Source organism: Apium graveolens, chromosome 7 (genome assembly GCF_009905375.1).
Source record: "Apium graveolens cultivar Ventura chromosome 7, ASM990537v1, whole genome shotgun sequence".
NCBI classification, from domain to species: domain Eukaryota; kingdom Viridiplantae; phylum Streptophyta; class Magnoliopsida; order Apiales; family Apiaceae; genus Apium; species Apium graveolens.
This window is the reverse complement of record NC_133653.1, coordinates 198,432,873-198,448,783: the sequence shown is the minus strand read 5'-3', so window position 1 is coordinate 198,448,783 and position 15,911 is coordinate 198,432,873.

Genomic DNA, 15,911 nt, shown 5'->3' with positions numbered 1-15,911 from the left:
TTTGAATCTCAAATTGCTTAGATCAATCTAGAAACTAAGTAATTCGAATCTAACCTTCAAAACAATCCAGTAATTGAAGTTTAGAGGGAAGAAAAACTACTCATAGTTTATCTCAAAACAAAAGTTTTATATCATCCATTGTCTCTCTTAAAAGATTACATTAGAAGGGTATTTATAGGCTTAGACAATAACCCAAACCCAATAGGATTCCGAGAGAAATTCAATATCAGTTTGAATTAGCCAATATCTGAATCCTTCTAGGAAACAAATTTAAAAACCAAATCCGAATAGAAAAAAGGCAAAAACCAAATCCAAATAGGAAAATAAAATCCTAAGTGCTTAAAACTAGAAAAACCCTTTCAAGTGAAAGGTAAAAACTTGCAAGCAAAATTCGAATTAATAATTATATAATAATCAGCTACTTGTCCAACTTCATGCATCGCTCCTTTATTCCCTGTTGTCCAAGTAAGCTGCATAACCCATGTTTGCATCCTCTCCAATTGAACATCACCACAAGTACGCATAACCAAATCCAAATTAACATATTCATTCCTTGATCCTCATCAGGACTAAACCAAAGCACAGTTCATTATATACAAGATAACTTTAACGATCTCAAGTCTAAGGACACTTGTACAACTATCACTCAGTGAATAACTATTGATATGTGAATAATCTCCATTAGTTGTCCAACTTATCGAGTCATGTTCAGTGAACTTATTCCCTAATAAGCACCTACATACTAGCTATAGTGTCCCCACACAAATGCCTATGAGAACAGACATCCTCCTGAAGGGAGCAAACATAGTATGTACCAATCTTTGCGGATTCACTAACTTCCGATTAGTTATCCTATGATCAGGAACCGTTTAAGTCTAAAGTTATCATCTTCTAGATCTCACTATTATAATCTCATTATAATTCTAGAAGCTTTACTCTAAACTATGGAACATCTTATTCAAAATACTTTAAATAGATAAAGCCCAAAATAAAACCAAAACAAGTCTTTTATTAATATTAATGAAATCACATAAGAATACAAAAAAGTTCTTTCTAACTCATCATACATGATTGGATTTAGGAAAAACACTTTCAATATAATCACTTGATGTATAAAACTTGTACATCTCTCAATTTTTATGTAAACTTTTAAGTATCTTATTGTAACTTGGGGTTAGTCTTGTTACCAGGCATGAATTTGTGATAAGCAATCTTCTCACAAATTGGGGGAGATTGTTGTGTAAGACATGCCTCTATGATAACAAGACTAAGTCAAATTGACAACCCTAAGAATTAGTTGTATGATAATCTAAATTTGAATTTTATACTGTATTACTTGAGTTGTAAAAATGTCAAAGATTAGACTGGAGTATTTTTCTGTAAACAGTCTCAAGCCTAAGAATAAACTCTATAAGAAGATCAAGAAGATCATGCATTAGAGAAATTGTGAAGAAGCTTGGAGTTGAATAAATCTGTTTTAAGAAAAGATATCCACAAGTCACAGATCGAGAACTCCATAATGACTTATCGAGAAGTCCAAAATGTCACATAGGGAAGTCTCAGAGATATCGGCATGCCAAATGAAGACATGAAGATCGAAGATATCGACAAGTCAAACTATCATTAGAGATCTCAGAGATATCTACAAGTCAAAATGTATATAAAGATTTTTGAGATATCGACAAGTCATTTCAGCATTAGAGAACTCAGAGATATCGAAAAGTCAGAATGAAGATATGAAGATTGGAGATATCGACAAGTCAATTCTCTCATTAGAGATCTCAGAGATATCGACAAGTCAAAATGCTTATAGAGATCTTGGAGATATCGACAAGTCATTTCTACATGCATAAATTTAGAGACCTCGATAAGACAAGTTCACTATAGAGAACTCAGAGACCTTGACAAGTCAAAGACACTTATAGAGAACTAAGAGATCTCGATAAGCCATTATACTTATCAAGATTTCAGTTCTCTATAGAACAAACTGGAGATCTCGATATGAATCTCAAGTACAGAATGCAGACAAGTTCAATATTCAAGATTATCAATCAACAAACGATCAGATCACTTAGATTGAAAAGTCTGCAAAAGCTGCTTGAAGAGTACAAGATCAAAGGCCAAGATTAACTGACAAAGGAAAGTCGCAGATCTATAGGATATACAAGGATTTACTAAGCCAGAAATGGAAAGCTTTAGAGATAACTTAAAGTAGGGTTTTGTACTGTATTACTTGAGTCTGTAAAAATGTCAAAGATTAGACTGGAGTATTTTTCTGTAAACAGTCTCAAGCCTAAGAATAAACTCTATAAGAAGATCATGCATTAGAGAAATTGTGATGAAGCTTGGAGTTGAATAAATCTGTATTAAGAAAAATGTTCTAAGTCAAGATATCTACAAGTCACAGATCAAGGCATATAGAGAAGTCATTCGAGAACTCCAGAATGACTTATCGAGAAGTCCAAAATGGCTTATAGAGAAGTCTCAGAGATATCGACATGCCAAATGAAGACATGAAGATTGGAGATATCGACAAGTCAAACTATCATTAGAGATCTTAGAGATATCTACAAGTCAAAATATATATAAAGATCTCTGAGATATCGACAAGTCATTTCTGCATTAGAGTATCGACAAGTCAGAATGAAGATATGAAGATTGGAGATATCAACAAGTCAATTCTATCATTAGAGATCTCAGAGATATCGACAAGTCAAAATGCTTATAGAGATCTTAGAGATATTGACAAGTTATTTCTACATGCAGAAATTTGAAGACCTCGATAAGCCAAGTTCACTTATAGAGAACTCAGAGACCTCGACAAGTCAAAGACACTTATAGAGAACTAAGAGATCTCGATAAGCCATTATACTTATCAAGATGTTAGTTCTCTAAAGAACAAACTGGAGATCTCGATATGAACGTCAAGTACATAATGCAGACAAGTTCAATATTCAAGATTATCAATCAACAAATGATCTAATCACTTAGATTTAAAAGTCTACTAAAGCAGCTTGAAGAGTACAAGATCAAAGGCCAAGATTAACTGACAAAGGAAAGTCGCAGATCTACAGGATATGCAAGGATTCACTAAGCCAAAAATAGAAAGCTTTAGAGATAACTTAAAGTAGGGTTTTGTACTGTATTACTTGAGTCTGTTAAAATGTCAAAGATTAGACTGTAGTATTTTTCTGTAAACAGTCTCAAGCCTAAGAATAAACTCTATAAGAAGATCAAGAAGATCATGCATTAGAGAAATTATGAAGAAGCTTGGAGTTGAATAAATCTGTTTTAAGAAAAATGTTCTAAGTCAAGATATCTACAAGTCATAGATCAAGGCATATAGAGAAGTCATTCGAGAACTCCAGAATGACTTATCGAGAAGTCCAAAATGGCTTATAGAGAAGTCTCAGAGATATCGATATGCCAAATGAAGACATGAAGATTGGAGATATCGACAAGTCAAACTATCACTAGAGATCTCATAGATATCTACAAGTCAAAATGTATATAAAGATCTCTGACATATCGACAAGTAATTTCTGCATTAGAAAACTCAGGGATATCGACAAGTCAGAATGAAGATATGAAGATTGGAGATATCGACAAGTCAATTTTCTCATTAGACATCTCTGAGATATCGACAAGTCAAAATGCTTATAGAGATCTTAGAGATATCAACAAGTCATTTCTACATGCAGAAATTTGGAGACCTCGATAAGCCAAGTTCACTTATAGAGAACTCAGAGACCTCGACAAGTCAAAGACACTTATAGAGAACTAAGAGATCTCGATAAGCCATTATACTTATCAAGATGTCAGTTTGTTAGGTCCCTAATTATCGTAGAAGGGGAGGGTTGAATACGATTATCACTAAATTAAAAATTCTTTCGAATCTTTAGCGGATAAAATATTTAGTGCTCGGTTAGTAGTTTTGTGTTCTTGAGAGGAATAGTGTTTGGAACGATAAAAACGAGGAACAAAAGATATTGGGGGAAATTTATATTCGTATATAAATCCTCGAGGGTGTTGCTACACTCCGGTAAATAAATTAACCGGCTACAATCTAAGAACAACAAAGTTCCTAGCTACTACAAAGATTTACAAATCAAATCCTATACAATAATTTAGCTTTTGTTTATACTAGGATTTAATTACCGGGTAAAGATTTTAATGCCCCTAAGAATATACAAGAGTTAAATCAGGCATTATAACGTTACTCCGGTTAGAAGTTAAACGGATAAACAAATAGCTTGAGCTTCTCTGTAAATCAATGCTGCCATTTCACTTATCTTTTTGGGAGAAAGATGAACATAAAATAATTCAGAATGAATGGTTGTCTTTCTTCTCCTGCAATTGTGTAGACTTTATACACAATAAAATTGTGTGGCTAAGAATTGAGGAGCTCTGTGGCGACCATACCTTTCTGTGGCGACAAGGGACATTCTTTTCTGTAGCGACAGGCTGTGTGGCGACAAAAGGGTGCAATAGGGAGTTAATTTGATTGTGTGGCGACAGGTACAATTACTAGTACATGTATGTGTACTAAAACAAAACAAATAGAATTTTAAGTTCACCTGTGGCGACCTTATGTTACCCAGGTTACTTTTATTTTTATTTGATTTTGTTTTCCTTTTTTTTGTTTTTATTTTTTATTTTTTTTGTTTCCTTTTTCTTTTTCTTTTTGATTTCTTTTTGTTTTTTTTATTTTTGTTTTTCCTTTTTCTATTTTCTTTTCTTTTTCTTTTTCTCTCTTTTTTTTCTTTTTCTTTTCACTATTTTTCTGTTTTCTTTTCTTTTTAAGTTTAAATTGTAATTTAATTAATTTATAAAATAAACTTAAATATAACTTATATAAATAAACTAATTTAGATTTATAAAATAAACTTATTTAAATTTATAAGATAAATCATTTTAAGTTTATTAAATAAATTATATTAAAGTCCATGAAATAATTTATTTAATTTAATAATTAAACTTTGAGCTTCGCCAGTCCCCTGAGTTGTTTAGCTGTATACCCCGCACACCTCTTCTCGTAATTTAACATATAAATTTTCAATCCAAGTATGTTCCTCAACTTAACAATTCTTCTATAAATAATACCCAGATTCTTTTCACGAGATGTTGACGCTTAGTGCAACTGGTTTGGTTCACAGACGACTAACCCCGATTCAGGTCTTTGTATTATGGCCTTGATTAAATTGTTAAGCTTGCCTCAACTTTATTACTTCGAACACTGACTGCCAATAAACAATTGTACTTTTACTGGAATCCTTTCTGGTACTCTAGACAATGTCTTCATTAACCTCTGTCGATACCCTGTCTTCAATTCTTCATATTCCTATGCTTCAAACACTGTCTATCTTTAATCAATGCCAATACACTGAAATCTTCCAGTAGCACTTGTATACTGAATCTTCAACATTTCTGAAACCCTGAAAGCCTTTAACCTTTGTTCTTCACCGAGGCATGATCATATTAATGAACTTCTTTAAGTGACCTGTAGATAGACTTCAGGCTTTCTTGTAATCTTCTGATTCTTTGTATTTTCCTTGTCTTCAATCTTCCTGATTTCTTGTGTGGACATAGTATTATTAACCTGTCATATTCTAGTGTTGTTATCGTGTTGAGTTATCACGTAACTGTTCATACAGCTACGCAGTCTCACCAATAATCTCCCCCTATTTGATTGTTAAACCTAACAAACAAATTAATAGAAAGGATAACTCAACTAACAACTAAAAAAGGTAAAGTCCGGGACTTTTAAATAATGCTACTGGTTTTCTGGATCAAATTCTGCATTTCCAGATTTCTTGAATAACTGAAATGAAAGATGCTTGTTCCTCTAGCACTGAACTGATCTTCAAGTAGTTTCATATTCATTTCCTTGGTTCTTCATATCTCTGCCAGATAATACTTCTCAGTCTTGAAGTAATCATCAGCAGCTTCTTTTGTACAACCACATTTCCTGTTGAGAAGCTCATATCTCTCTTTATTCTCCCCCTATGAGAATCAACTTCTTAAAGGAGATCACCTTCGTCTACCACCTCTCCCGTACAATAGGATCCGCAGATAAGAACTAATGGTATTCCCCTTTTGGAAAACAGCTTCTCCCCTTATGAAGAATAGTGATGAACCAAACCACTTCTTCTAATCACTAGGAAATCACCTTTGTGTTTACCACCTCTCCCATACAATAGGATCCGTAGTTTCAAACAACAATGGTATGGTGTAGTGTACATATGCTTTACCTTTTTCTTTCTTCTTGCTATTTCTCCCCCTTAGTTGAGGAATCCTCCAAACTATTATATAAGCTTTTATCTCCCCCTTAGAGAAGGAATGTATGCTGATGTCTGAAGGAGTTCTCATATGTTACTTGGTTGGAAAAGAAATAACAAGTCATAGTCTGATCAACCATGTCCCGTTAAATGCTGCAAGAATGACTTCACTGTTGATCATCATGTTCACCAATATTCCAAACTCCTTATACCTCCCAACTGTGAGATCACCAATTATTACCAATTGTTAGCTCCCAAAGGTCCCGAAGTATTCTAATCCAATCTGTAAATGTTAGGTCCCTAAGAGTTAGGTTCCAATCATAAACAGATTCGAGACACGAAGTATCAAGAACCATATTTAGGGATATGGAATGGGATATGGTTTTTGTCTTTTTTCCTCACTGTGAGTGTGTGATTCTGTTTCGTGTACCTCACATGTGTTTCACTCTGCTCTCCACTCGTGTTTACACTCATTCTCACAAGTTTATCACTCCTCTCATAGCTCCAAAATCCAGCTGTACCTGCAAGAAAATCACCTTAGCCATCCTTAAGGAGGTCACAGGTGGTGCAATCACAAATCCCCATCCTTGTTAGACTCGTCAGATGAATCTGAGTCATAATCTACAAGTTGCTAGTTTCCCTTTTAGGGTTCCAGATTTGAACTCTGGGAAGGTAAACAATGATCCAAAAAATTTAGCATAAAGATCAAAGTTTTCTTCTGATGTCTGTGAAGACATTTACTTGTGACTCATCAGGTAATATCTGAATCATTGTCAACATGTTGCCGATCTGCACCTATGTCAGATCCACTATCCGTAGATACTTCCAGGTTTATTAGTCCTGGGGAGGTAGACACTAACAACTGCCATATGGCTATTGGATCAATATCCTCTCCTAACACCTGTAAAGGCAATTGGTCCATTAAAGAACCTTGAACAATCGATTCTGACCATAAAATGGTCGAAACTCTTGTTTCCGTCAACTCATCCTTTGTGTGTGTAACCTAACCTTGTGCATCAAGAATTGTTTATGTTTGAGATAGTGACACTACATCGGATACCCTGGCCGACAGGCGAATTTTAATAGACGCACCCTGTTGAGAAGATGAATCTAGTAACTGTTTTGTGCCTTTTCAGCCATTACATCTTTTTGAGAAGATGTATGGGGGCTAGCAGTTGTCTTGGTTTAAATGCTACTCATCTTTGTAGGAGACAGAGCTGCTGGGTTGATGTCAGAACCTTCCTCATGTGGTGCACTTAAGGCACTTTCTCCCTCACGCTCATTTATACTTCATTTTAGGGGTAAGAGAGTGTTGGTTGGTTCTGTTTCTGTGTTTATCTTTACAGTCTAGGATAGAAGTTGTGGGTTTTCAACCTCATGACTATCAATGAAAGAATGTCATTGGAGGCTGAACCTGTATCACAGAGCATATGGCAATTTAGAGATAAAATGCACTTAAGATCTATAATGAATGAAAATTATGCATTTAATCTTTTAAGAGAAATAATGTACAATGGTGATTTTAAAAGATTTTAATGAAATAAGCAATCACCAATGTAGAAAGAAGTTTAATTTTCTCCTAAAATTATTCGAGTGCACAAGTCTGTTTTTAATGCCTAAAAAGATAAATGATTTGATAAGACACAGACTGATGACTTAGTAGTATTAAGAAGAGAAGGAAAGATTTTGTCTTTCAATATGAATGAGTTTTTAGAAAAGCATTGATCACTTAGGGTAAAGTCTAAGCAATTCTCATTCATGTCAAAAGCTCCATAATCTATCTTTATAAAATTATTATCAACAACATTGTGTATTGATAAATAATCTTAATAAGACTGACTATTCTGCTAATTTCAAATTGTAGTGAATCTGTTAGATGTAGCAAAGCATGTAAATCCACTAGAACTTAAAATCTCACAATTATCTGCAACAAAATATTAACAATATATCATTGTCTAATACTTGTCAAGTACTTTTGATACCAATAATTATGTTGCATCCTATTTTAAATATTAAAATAAGATATCAATGAATTAAATACCAATTATCTATCAAAAAGACATCAGCATTCAATTTCATATATCATACAATTGTTAACTCCTAACAACTGTAATATCTCAATCAATATTGGTTCGATAAATAAAGCAACATTAATCAACATTGACTTGTTTGCAATCTTAGAAAAATATTCTAAGTCTCATATACTTTGATCCATTGAGTATTGCATCTATTATCAAAGTGTTTAGGAATTTGCAAGTAAGTATAAAAATTATTCTAGGTGGACAACATATGGTTACTTCTAATAAAGCAAAATCCTCATTGACTATAGTTGTACTTTAAGAGATATTTTTACACTTTCTATATTAGTATAAGTGACTGAAGATAAGCATTGATTACTTAGAGAAGTTCTAAGTAATGTCACAAATACTAATATTTCACAATTAGTTCATAGTTAAAGTCTTAACTAAATATCATTAACTGATATAAGTCAAGAATTTACACACAACTAATCATGCTACAATCATATTCTGATTTCAGTGAATTCTTGAGATATAAGCATTGCTAAATTCACTAAAACCAAGATATCATAATTAACTTATAACACATAAGTTACAATCAATATACTAGATATCAATTGTTGACAGATTTAGTTATAATCAATCATGCTGCTTATTTATTTTAAGTTAATTGGAATTATGGAGCAAATAAAATCATTAAATTGCTTCAATTTCCATAATCCAAACTACCCAAAATAAATATTAAGTAAACAAATACTAAATATCTATGAAGCAGATATTAGCACTTAAATATTTTTATAATTATCCTTGAATAATCACCAATAGGATATATGACTTATATATATGGTAATCACTCTCTGGATAATTAGTAATTTTAGAAATACTTTCTAAGCATATAAAATATTGAGAGTTTTATACACATAACTTAGAAAATACTTCAACTTTCAATATTAGTGATTTTAGAAATAAGCATTGATTATTTAGAACAAAAATTCTAAATAATATCACTAATACTAAAAGTATCACAATTATTCGTACAAGATACAAATAACTATGCTGCATACTATTTTAATATAATTTAAGTTATGAGACTGATATAGAATGGAATTGTCTACAGTCATAATTTAAATCAGTTAAAATAATATTCAAACTTAATGCTATAATACTTAACTACCACAAATGTATATGACATTGTAATCATGATAATTAAGATAGTAGCACTAAGTACGAGGTACTGGATTACTGATAAATTCACAAGTCCTTTAAATATTGAAGATTTAATGCTTGTGAACTTATATTAAGAATTCCTTACAGATGGGATTTCCAACTAATACTCAATGATTGATATCCCACACTTACAAACCTGTCTTGAAAAATTAACTTTATCAAGTGATTTAATAAATGTTTCTATCAGTAACTCTTTAACTAAAAGACATGCTCTCGAATTAAATGATACCTGGTGTGAAGGTGCCTTGTCATAGAGTGTTCACAGAGTTGTTGGATTTGAGGTTGTTTCTCATAACAAGAAATCAATCTTCTTCCACGAAGTTGACAGCTTCCTGAGATGCTTCTCATGTCACTTAAGTTGACAGCTTCATAGATGTTTCTCCTGTCTTTCTTACAACCTGCATAATCTGTATCTATATAGCCAAACATGTTAAGCATAATATCTTTATGGTACTTTACTCCAAGAGTTGATAGTCCCTTAAGATATCTAATCATCTTGTTAATAGCTATAAGATTGGATTCTCTAGGATCCACTTGAAACCTTGCACATTGGCATCTTGAGAACATTACATATTGTCTATTAGCATTTGAGTAAAAGAGTGAGCTTGTCATACCTCTATAGTTTATCATTATACCTGAGTTGCACTGATCAAGCTTTAGTGGTTTCCGTTGATAAGTAGTCTTGGCATATTCAGAATCTTCCAAATTTTGCATCTTCAAAAGATCCTTAACTTACTTGTATTGCCATCATTCTTTTGGTTTACTTGTGCTCCTAAAAGAATTGTTCTTTTGGCTTGCTTGAGCTCCTAAAAGAATTATTCTAATGGCTTGCTTAAAGTAATCCCAAAAAGAATTGTAACCTTTCCAACACGCTCCTCCATACCTACTCTGCAATTACCTAGTAAATAATCTTGCACAAGTTTTTGTTAGTAGACCAACATATAACATTATCATTATATCACTACACATATAAAATAATATGTTTGTGCCTAGTGATAAGAGAGTTATTAGTATAACGACTCTACTAGATTATATTAAACTTGAAACTTCAGTTAGAGTGCCATACCATGTCCTTGACGATTGCTTAAGTAGTACACTAGTTCATACCAATCCTGAAGTGAGCTTGTGAAGAAGAGATATACTTAGTCCAATAGATCTGCAACTGCAAAGTCCATGAAATGTTGTGCATTGACTTCCTCTTTTGACTCACCAACCAGGAGTGCACTTGTACACATCTACTAGAGTCCAATTCCAAGTATAATGTGCATCAAGTGCCTGATATATTGTAATATCCTCAAGTCTCATCACTGTTGCTTTCTGTCAGATACTACTTCCTGATAATAACCTAGCATCCAGTTTGGCCTTGTCCCTTGTAACAATGTCATTGTCATGCAGTTTGACTTCTGGTTATCCTTGTACCAATTACAATATTGTCATTTAGTTTGGATACCAGCTTCCCTACAATCTGCTTGTTGACTGATTGAGTTCATCTTGCTTTGCAATCACCCAATCAATCCGGATCTATCAGAGCTTCTGTAACTTTCTTAGTTTCTTCTTCAGATAGAAAACTAGAGAAATAATCAATCACACTCAGTAGCCCTGCTAATCATTACTCCACCATCTGGATCACTTAAGAACTAGACTCTGGGAATAGACTTGACATCAAACCCTTTATCTCAGCAGATATGTTCTTGTGTCCTCTGATTTTCAATGTGGTGTTGTGTCTGACTAGTTGATCCTTCTATTGCTCCCTCTAAGCTGTTGCTGGGATTTCCTGAAAATCCTTACCCTGGCTGACTGGCTTCATTGAAGTAATGAGTTGTGTTATACACTGCCATTCCACTGCTTGGATATGGATCATCAATACCATAAATTTCTCCTTTAACAGCTTAGAGCATGGAGTTATTGAACTGTGTACTTAGACATTCGATCACCTTCCGTTGATCAACCATAAACGCCCTGTAGGTTGTAGACTCCACTAAGTAGCCATGGAAAGTATCCTAACTAGTCTTAGCAGCAATTGCCAAGATCTTCAAACAACTGAAAACATTTCATTGTTTGTTTCTGTAGAACACTCTCTTCAAACACTTTCAGGTTATCTAGTGTTTGCTTCTGTTGGCCATTAACTCATTTGTGGTCTTCATGTATACATCCTGATCAAAGCTTGATCTAACTTGTTACAAACTTTATTGACTGTTCCAGTCCTTTTGTATTTAGGAAGTCTTGATTAGCTTGATATTTCCCTTGTAGCTTTAATCAAGTTCTGGTTCTTCCTTTGTACCACTCCATTTTGACATGGAGCTCCAAGTGCTGACTATGTCTCTACAGTTGCTTCCAGTTTGATCTCCTGATATGATCAATCACCATCTGTGATGTCTTGTCTTGAGAACGCACGAACAACAACTTTGTTTCACAAGAGTAGTCAACCACCATCACTAAGGTATATCTTTACTTGATGTGATGTTGTCTTTGACTTCTCTTTCTGACATGCCTCACATTTACCATCTTCTGAATTCAAGTGAGGCAGTCCTCTCACTAAACCCTTTTACAAAAGAGTTCCTTGTGTTGATGTTCAAGGGTGAGAGCTTCTAATGCCATAGCTAAACTTTTGTCAGATGAAGCTTTACAGTAGAAACCATTGACTTCACCTTTTCAGATTTTCCAGTCTATCCACGAGCATTTCCTTTCCTTACTCTAAGAAGAGCAAGCTTTTCAATCTTCCTGCTTCAGATGAGACACTAATCCTTCTTTGAATTGACAATTTGTCCTTTGATACAGAAGTGTCTGATAAGAGGATTTGTGCCTTGATTCTCCAGCAAGGAAGTTGCTTCAACTATTATCAATGACTCCAACAATTAGTTGTTGTCAATGATACCAAGTGTTCAATTCATGACGACATCCCTTTTTCTGTATAGCTTGTCCCGTAATGAAAAACTTTGCTGTCATCTCCAAAGATTATTGACGGAATAGCTTTTGTCAATCACATTTGATTGTGAGGCTCTTTCTTTGATCATGTGCCTTGAGTATTAATTATCAAGAATACATATGAATCAGTTGACCTATTATGTCCTGCACTCACAAATGGATTAACAGTTCTTGGTACCCAACTTATCATTTTGGGTCCAGTTGGATTAGAGATATTATTATAATCAGAGATAAAAACAGTTGCAACCTTATCATGCTAATTCTTATCTTTGACTGACCATTTTCTCCATTTTAATACCCTTGACAAATTTGTCTCTAGGCTAGGGGAAAATGGTTCCAGCCTTACATAAGGAGGACTAGTAGTCTTTGCCCTATTGAAATCCTAATCATGCTTTTTCTTCAATTAATGCAAGTACTAAGAGATGCATTCATGGGATTGAAATAGGCAAGCATTGTATTAAGAATACATGGTATTCATTCAGAAACATTACACATTAGAATTAAGTAAGACAGACATAATATGGAACAAACAGAATTAACAAATAAATCACTAATTCTATCTAGTCCAATCCTGTTGATGTATCTCATCTAGCTATCTCAATCCAAATATAAACTAATGTATCTTAACAAACAATTCAGATCAAATGAATACATTGTACTAGGATACAAAGAGTACGCATAAACAAGGGTCTTATATGCTGGATAAACATATATCTCACTAAAGCAATTAATCATGTTCAACAAATATTCAAACACATATTTAAGATCATCTAAAATAACATGCACAAGTTAAACATCAATCCTAGTTACCAGAAAAATAATCTAGTGAACTAGTTCAGCATTATCTATGTATGATGCTATCATGCTTGTGCGAGTGTTAAACGTTTAAACACTATGATCTTATCATGCATTGAATATTGAAAACAAAATATTGCAGTGGTTCAAGAAATTGAAACCTGAGATATGTGAGTTGGATCATCTTCAGAGATTGCTATGAAAGCAAGATATTCATGATTCTCGTCATCCGATCCATCCCAACTCTTTCCCGTGCACTATAAGTTTTGACTGGCTGCTTCCCTAAGAAAACATTCCACCTTTGTCTCAACTCTTCAACTGAATCCCTACTCATCTTTGTTTGTCAAGCTTCTTGTTCTGTTATAGAAAAACCCCTGATAGTTACTTGACACATATGTCTTGTCATAACTGTAGCTATCAAATCTTGTATATGTCACATTCTCAGTCTTGTAATCACCCTTTGAACTGAATCTGTAAAAATCTCTACTTCGGAATAGATAGGCTTGATCCTTGGATATAGCTTTTCTATTCCTTGTGAATCTGATTCGACTAAACTTCCCTGACAAGTGAAACACTGCCCTGACGTCCAGTCCCTCAAGTAATTCTACCTGAGCTTCCTTTGATCAAGCTACCAGTGACTCCTACATTCTGTCCTGAGGTTCCAATTTTAATGCATGTAACTGAGATATTTGTTTGTCCCCACTATTCTCTCTGACCTCCACAATTCCTGCCTGTTTGATCTCATTGATTCCACGATAATTATAGCATTGGTACAAACCACTGTGTGACTGTATAATCTGGAATCATAGAGTTGTCTTAAAATCTCTGAGAAAAACTGTACCCGTAGAAAATTCATTCATTCCCTGCGTCTGAAAACCCAGTGGTATCCTATGGAGTAAGCCTTTGAGGAAGTTCCACAATTTTCGTCTGTAGGTCTTGAAATCAATTTTGTCGGAGTAAGAAAACCATTATCTACAATTTCCGTTTGAATAGCACATGGTCTTCATTTTCTTCAAAAGATTAAAATTCACTTTAAAAGCCCGGAGGAATCCTGAGTCTACCAATCCTTGAGTACCCTTAATTTAATATTTAAGAGAAATTTAAATTTTCAATATTATTTAATTTTCTTTAAAAAGTAAATTATTCAAAAATAAATATTTACGTAGAATCTAATTTTAAGAATTTTGAATTTTCTTAGAAATTAAATAAAACGTAAATTATTATCTAAGAAAATATTAAATTAAAGAAATTTAAATTTTATAGAAAAAATAAATAAATCAGACACGAGAAATTAGGGGCAACAAAAAAATATGTAAAGTGCTCTATGGCGACTCCTTCTGTGCTTAACCTCCTGTGGCGATCATCTGTATTGTGACTTAGAGGGTGTGCCAGGAGATGTACATATAAATCAGCTGTTTTTATTCTGTGGCGACAGCTTATTCGTGTGTGCCGCCTTTGTGCCTGTGTCTATGGCGACTACAGCGTGGAAGCTTTTCTGTATTGCGACCCTGAGAAGCCAGGAGACATGTATGCCTTAGAGAATTGGTACGAGGTGCAACTCTGTGGCGAAACAAAGGCGCGAGACATTTGTGCCAAATGATTCGCGCGTGTGGTTCTGAGTTCCGCGCATTCCCAGGCGCGTGCACAGAATTCGGGTGACCCTCCTTTCCTGAGTGTTAGAGCCGCGCGTAACCAATCCAGCATCGATTTATTTTGAATAAACAGCAGGGTGTACATCCAAGACAGGTTGTCAATACATTTGATAACAATTTGAATTGGCACCTAAATAGATGAATAAACTCATGTAAAGCCGAAGTAAAATGGTAATTTGCAGCCATTAAAAAATCCAAATTAAAAAAAAATTATTTACTATAATTTAAGTAGTAAATTAATTTAGTTAAATTTATAAAATAAATTTATTTAAATTAAGTTTATATAATAAACTTTTTTTAATTAAATTTATAAAATAACTTTTCTAAATCAAATTTACAAAATAAATTTATGTAAATGAAAAATTAATAAAATAAATTATTTTTAAGGATCCTGATCTGTATATCAATCAGTCAGCTCTGATACCAATTATAAGGTCCCGAATTATCGTAGGGGGGTTGAATACGATAATCACTAAATTAAAAATTCTTTTGAATCTTTAGCGGATAAAATATTTAGTGCTCGGTTAGTGGTTTCATGTTCTTGAGAGGAATAGTGTTTGGAACGATAAAAACGAGGAATACAAGATATTCGAGGAAATTTATATTTGTATATAAATCCTCGAGGGTATTGCTACACTCCGGTAAATAAATTAACCGGCTACAATCTAAGAACAACAAAGTTCCTAGCTACTACAAAGATTTACAAATCAAATCCTATACAATAATCTAGCTTTTGTTTGTACTAGGATTTAATTACCGGGTAAAGATTATAATGCCCCTAAGAATATACAAGAGTTAAATCGGGCATTATAACGTTACTCCGGTTAGAAGTTAAACGGATAAACAAATAGCTTGAGCTTCTCTGTAAATCAATGCTACCATTTCACTTATCTTTTTGGGAGAGAAGATGGACAGAAAATAATTCAGAATGAATGGTTGTCTTTCTTCTGCTGCAATTGTGTAAATTTTATACACAATAAAATTGTGTGGCTGAGAATTGAGGAGCTCTGTGGCGA